At 30.9% G+C, this 6,100-nt stretch overlaps 1 long non-coding RNA gene across 1 annotated transcript; it reads right to left on the reverse strand.

The window, feature by feature from the left end:
• Positions 1–1,223: 1,223 nt before the first annotated feature.
• On the reverse strand, positions 1,224–6,094 carry LOC115889381. The gene is made up of 3 exons (XR_004051445.1): positions 5,989–6,094; positions 4,676–4,805; positions 1,224–1,489 (listed from the first exon to the last, which is right to left on the reverse strand). It is a non-coding gene; the product is annotated as an uncharacterized LOC115889381 (long non-coding RNA).
• Between the last annotated feature and the right edge of the window lie 6 nt (positions 6,095–6,100).

Below are 6,100 nucleotides of genomic sequence, written 5' to 3' on the forward strand. Positions count from 1 at the left end.
AGCCGATTTTGGGTAATTTATTTTTATATTAAACACAACAGGTAACAATCAAATACCACGCAAAAACCGACATACCTTAGATTTAGTGAAGAGTAATTTAATTTAAGTAATTAAATATTGTACCTTATTAAAATTAAGTTGTAGTAATATTAGTTGTAATAATAACTCCCGTATATAGCGTTTAACGCCTTGGGAGTAGCAAGGCACAGCTTGCCATGCTAGCCGGCTTGAGCCATTCGGTATACAAGGAAGATAATGTGGCTAGCACTACGCTTCAACCGCCTATTATTACCTCAGATTGTGAATCCAAGTACTCATATAAGGTTGAGTCGACTTAGGTACCCAGACTATTTTTTATTTTAATAAAAAGTCAAGGATGAAATGCCGGGTGTAGGATTCGAACCCACAACCTTGAGATTGGTAAACGAGAGCCTATACCTCTACGCCATCGGGCACAATAAAAAAATTAAGTTACGTTTGAAAATGACGTTGACAACTTAAGGTATGTCGGTTTTTGACTAATGTTTGGTTGTTACCTGTTCAGTTTTAATTTAAAAATAGATGCAGTTTTTCTCAAATTACTCAAAATCGGCTTGTCTAAAGTTGCTCAAATTTGGCATGTGTGTACCTAACGTATACCTTTAAAAAATCTATTTACGACTTTGCTATAAAATCAATAGGGGAGCCAATATTTGGGCAGTTCAAAATTTGCATGGGATTTCCTATGTTTCCAACCACGATGCACCACTCGGTATACTAGCCCTGGTCACATTATTTCCGTGGTCTGTATTTTAATTATTAACCCAAATATTTTAATTTAACCCAAACCAAACCTAACTTTTTTCTTTTTTTTACAGCTGATTTTATTTTTTTATTTATTTACAGTTGTCGGTAATAGAAATCAAAATATGTAGGCGTGTTTTGATTGCTTTGGTTAGTCTCTAGGGTAATTTTTTTTATTTAGATTGCACGCGAAATACTCGGCCGATTATCGTATATGCGCGTGCAGAGCTGCGAAATTAAGGGACAACAAACGGCAACATTGTTGGGTATGCAAGTTAACTAGTGGGACATAGAAGCTATTATGTGCCATAAGTATAACGATTTGAAATTGGCGCGCGGAGCGTACCGACCAATGGTGCCGAATCACCTGTGACGTAGTGACCAACGTGCGCAATATCATACCTTGTTTTCTTTGTTTCATGGTATACTGGAAACATGGAAACTCATCCAGTTTCTGCGTATATAAAGATATTATGTTTAACTTCTTAAAGATATATAAAATTTCAAATATTCTAAGCTCATACCACTGATATAAAATATGCTATGAGTTATAATTTTAAGTGAAAACTTGAAAAAAAATCTTACCATTGTGGGAGTATGTAGTAATTGCACTCTTCCATCACGTAAAGCTATGATATTTATGCCCATTTCCTTCAGTATCTTTAAGTGGTTGACATTAGCAGCAGAAAACTCGCTAGCTGTCAATCTGAGTTAAAAAGTTTATATTAATAGTATATTGTTGTATTAGGAGTAAAATTGATACTTTTTGTGGCTTTAGTAATATTTTTTTATATATGAAAAATATTTACACTTTTACTTATTGAATTTGTAAAGTTTCTTTAAAGACGTGTTTTTTTAATTCCTGTTGTAAATATTTAATTTTTTTCCTATATTTCCTATTTATTTCCAAATTTTAATTGATTTTATTCGTCGCAATAAAAAGCTACAGTAATAAAAAAACAGCTATATGGGGACATAATTTTTCTCAGTGTATTTAAAAAAATTCTTTCAATAAAATTCTAGACAATTTTTTCAATATACAGGGCGGTCCGAACCGTATTCCGGAAACTTCGGCAGCATATTCTATAGATAAAAATAAGTAAAAAAGTTTGTATAAATGTATGTCCTAAAAGGCTTAGTTTCGGAGATACAGGGTGTGGAAATTTCATTTTTATTTCGATTTTTTCCAAATAATTCTTGAAGTAACCTCAATATTTGGATAAAAATTTGTGTCTGGAGGTTTTTAACATGAAAAATTTGATTTTGATGTCAATATGACTCCTATTTGTAGGGGGCGCCACCTACATATGTTTCAACTGTTTTGAAGAGTAATAACTTTTCGTCCGTACCTTAATAAAACTACTGAGTTAAAAAATATACATTTTCGTGATTTTTTTACGTAAAAAATGTCTCTTGGCAAAAATCGCTACGAGCAACCGTTCCCAAGATATTTAAAATGGAAATAGTCAATACATGTCATTATTGACAAAAAATAAACACGTTGAGTAGATACTTATTTGACTGAAAAAATAAATTCGTAAAATTTTAGTTTCTTTAAATTAATCATAATTGTTTCTGCGAAAAAATGTTGATAAAACAGTTTTGACGCAAAAATATTTCAAATTTATGATTTCAGTCAAATAACTATTTAGTCAACATGTTTAATTTATGCCAATGATGACAGGTATTGAAAATTTCGATTCCAAATATCGCGAGAACCATTACTCGTAGCGATTTTTACTAAGAGACCTTTTTTACGTAAAAAAACGTCGTAAATGTATATTTTTTTACTCAGTAGTTTTATACAGGTACAGACGAAAAGCTATTACTGTTCAAACCAGTTACAAAATATGTAGGTGGCGCCCTCTATAAGTAGGAGTCATATTGACATCAAAATCAAATTTCCCATGTCAAAAAACTATCAGAAACAATTTTTTTGGAAAAAAGAAATTATTTCGAAAAAAAATCGAAATAAAATGAAACTTCTACACCCTGTATCTCCAAACTAGGCATTTTAGGACATACATTTATCTACGAACTTTTTACTTATTTTATTTGCAGAAGCCTGTCGCCGAAGTTTCCGGAATACAATTGGACCACCCTGTATAAAGTGAGTTTAATTGTAAAAATAACGTATGAACAAAAATAAGGCGCCAGATTGGCTTGGAAATCACAAACAATGCCATTCTCCATATAATTTTACATATAAAATGGTAGCGATTTTCATTTCGAGTTCTACTGACGCCGCTTTTTTTGATCGTATCGTCGGCTTTATGACGAAAAAGGCGTAACTCGATTTCTTGGCGATTTTGAGATATCAACGTCATGACGTGCCCAATGGCTCATATTTTAACATAGCGAATTTGCGCATCTCAATATTGTACCTTTTTCATTTTATATTCGTTTAAAAATTTGCCCCATCTCAAATATTACAATTCTTCGTTATGACGAAGAGACGTATGTTGAGATAGGGCTCTTTGTTATATCAATTGTTATTCTAACTGTTGTACTACAAGAAATATGGAATTTGAGATAGGTCCTTTTGTTTTAAGTTATAAAAATGCATGCGAGAGAAAATCACACCATTCATTCTGCCTAATTATTTTCTGATTGTTGCTTGGGACAAAATAAAACTTCTATCATGGCAGCAGCTCTCTTTTACAGTGTGATTTTGAGTCTGCTTTTTTGCCAAAAACCATTGTTAGAATGAGCTAGACTCTGCACATAGCTGTATTGGGTATCCAAAAGATTGTCCGAGAATAAATGGCTGAAGGAAAATTGAACGAAAGCAACGAAAACGAAAATAGCCCTAATGGAAAATTTCCCGAAATCATAATTTCCCTAAGAACATTTTAGCAAACCAAAAACTTGCCCGAAAAATAAAAGAATTTTCAATTCATTATCATTGTCAGGCGAGGTCATTGGCATTGTCATCCCTGCCAATTTTTGGAAAATTTTATTCATTGTGCCGATCATCATCCAGCATAAACAATAAACACGTAGAATGGAAGTCGAATTTGTTATCACTGAACAGAAAAAACGGAAACTGTTACTCCACAGTTATTTGTATCAAAAAGGCACGAATGAAGAAACATGTTTTGTTTTTGTTTAATTTGGTTTTTTATTAAATGGACTAAATAATTACTAAAAATATATTAGTTAAAAAAATGTATTTTTGTATAAAAAACAATATTATTAAAATAAGCTAGATAAGAGTATTTTAATTTATTATTGTCTTTGCTTATGGAATGAAAATTGTCTTTGTTTTTCAGTTGATCTAATCCAACGCGAATAAAAGCATTTAAATATATTTATTTCTGATTTTTTGGTTATTTTCAAATTTTTTCTTGTATATGTATGTATTTTTATTTTTATATTTATTTATTTTTTTTTCCTTATGTGAAGTAAGTGTAACGTGTTTTGATTTTATCATCATTTTTAAATTTATTTTACATGAGCGTATGTATACAATTCGTTCGGAAATAAATTTATTATTATAACAAAAAGGCCTATCTCTATTAAACAACTAAAAATAAATTATTTATTAGAATTTACGCTCAATTTATCTTCAGAACGTTTCCTGAATGTCTCCGTTTAAGTGTTAATACAAAAACACTATTAAAAAATTAAAGACTTTACATTTATTGGCCAAATAAAGTAAGTGATTTTCTTTAAATTGCTCTCCTGAAAAGTAGCAAAAATCGAGATATGCCTTTTCGTCATAAAGCCGACGGTATGGTATGTGACCGACCTTAAGATCAAACAATTTTAGTTACATACTTCAAAGGAAACGACGCTTACTGTGGGGTTAAGGTATTCTGTAATATAAGGTATAAAAACCTATAAATGTTAAAATAGGAAAAAGAGGAAAGACTGAATAAAAAATAAATACCTCCTTTTAATTGATCTTCTTGGACACATGCCATCCACCATATGCTTAAGTGGTTTTCTAACAGCATCCGGAAATAGTGATAAAGTGTTTGGACAAGACATGGCAAATTCAGAATTCTCTATTTCCATATCTGAAGAGATTTATATAAATACAACAGAATATAAACAGGGTGCACTAAAAATTGCACCAAAAAATGAGTATTTTTTGAGATATTGAAAAAGAAATGTTACTTAGTATGTACTATAACAGAAAAATATATTTTGACATGTCTTACAATATTTGTTATGGTAGCTCATATTTGCATTTGCCAAAGTCAGGTTAGGTGACCAAGTATCAAAAAATCTCAAAGAAAATCTCTTCAAAATTTGATTTGTATGTTATGTACAAAGTTTCATAAACACGAGCTTTCAAAAAATATAACTTTACGATTATTTCTACAGAAAAATTAGATTTTCTTTAGTCAAGGTGACGTAAAACCAGTATTGCCAACTTTCGTTTTTTTCAGTTTAATTTTTTTAATAATAAATAAGTAATATTGACATAACAATTTTCTTTTCAAAATTTGCACCCATAAGCACGTAATTATCATATTTCTTAAAGTACCTAGGCCTAGAATAGCCTAAAATCTTCGAAGTCGCATTAAATCCATCTGATCACGTGATGAGTGCCTTACCAAAATATACAAAAATAGGCAACACGGCAAAATTTCAGTTTCAATATCGCTTCTAGCGGACTATAGCGGTTTTTATATACAAATCTAGCTGGGGTATTCAACTGCCAGAGTTGGCAACCCTGTGTAAAACAACGCCAAATCTACCAATACAACGTCTAATGCAATGTTAAGTAGAATGGGTATGGCATCTTAAACTTATTTTTTTATATTTTATGATTATTTACATAACAGTAAAGAGAAAATATTGTATTGGAAATTATTCTTGTTGGTTCTATTTTGTTTTATTTAATTGTGGTGAAAAAAATACGATTTTTGCCAATCATTCAAAACATAAAATATGATTTTTGAGTTTTTGAATGTCTCTGTATATTTATGAAACTTGGTACAAAGATGTATATCAAATTCTAAACATTCTTTCACTTCGGTCCTACTCAATATTTTGTCATGTAATCCCATTTTCTGCTTATGTAAAGATTTCTATAATTTGCCGCCATGACAGTGCATAACAAATATGATAATTTTTTTGTTATTGGGTATGCTGAAGAAACTTCGTATAAACTTTTTTCAATAACTTAATAATATCTCTTCCAGTTGATGCAGTTTTTGGTGCACCTTGTAAATTCGTTAACAAAATAGGTACCTGAAGTAACTTTGGTGAAATTGACTCCACGGCCTGATAAAGTTAAAGGAAACAAATGTCCTTCGGTAGTGAAAATAAACTCATCTAAATTTAAGGGGACCTCCTCTTTGTC

The sequence above is a fragment of the Sitophilus oryzae genome, unplaced genomic scaffold (genome assembly GCF_002938485.1).
Source record: "Sitophilus oryzae breed Bouriz unplaced genomic scaffold, Soryzae_2.0 scaffold_1177_pilon_pilon, whole genome shotgun sequence".
NCBI lineage: Eukaryota > Metazoa > Arthropoda > Insecta > Coleoptera > Curculionidae > Sitophilus > Sitophilus oryzae.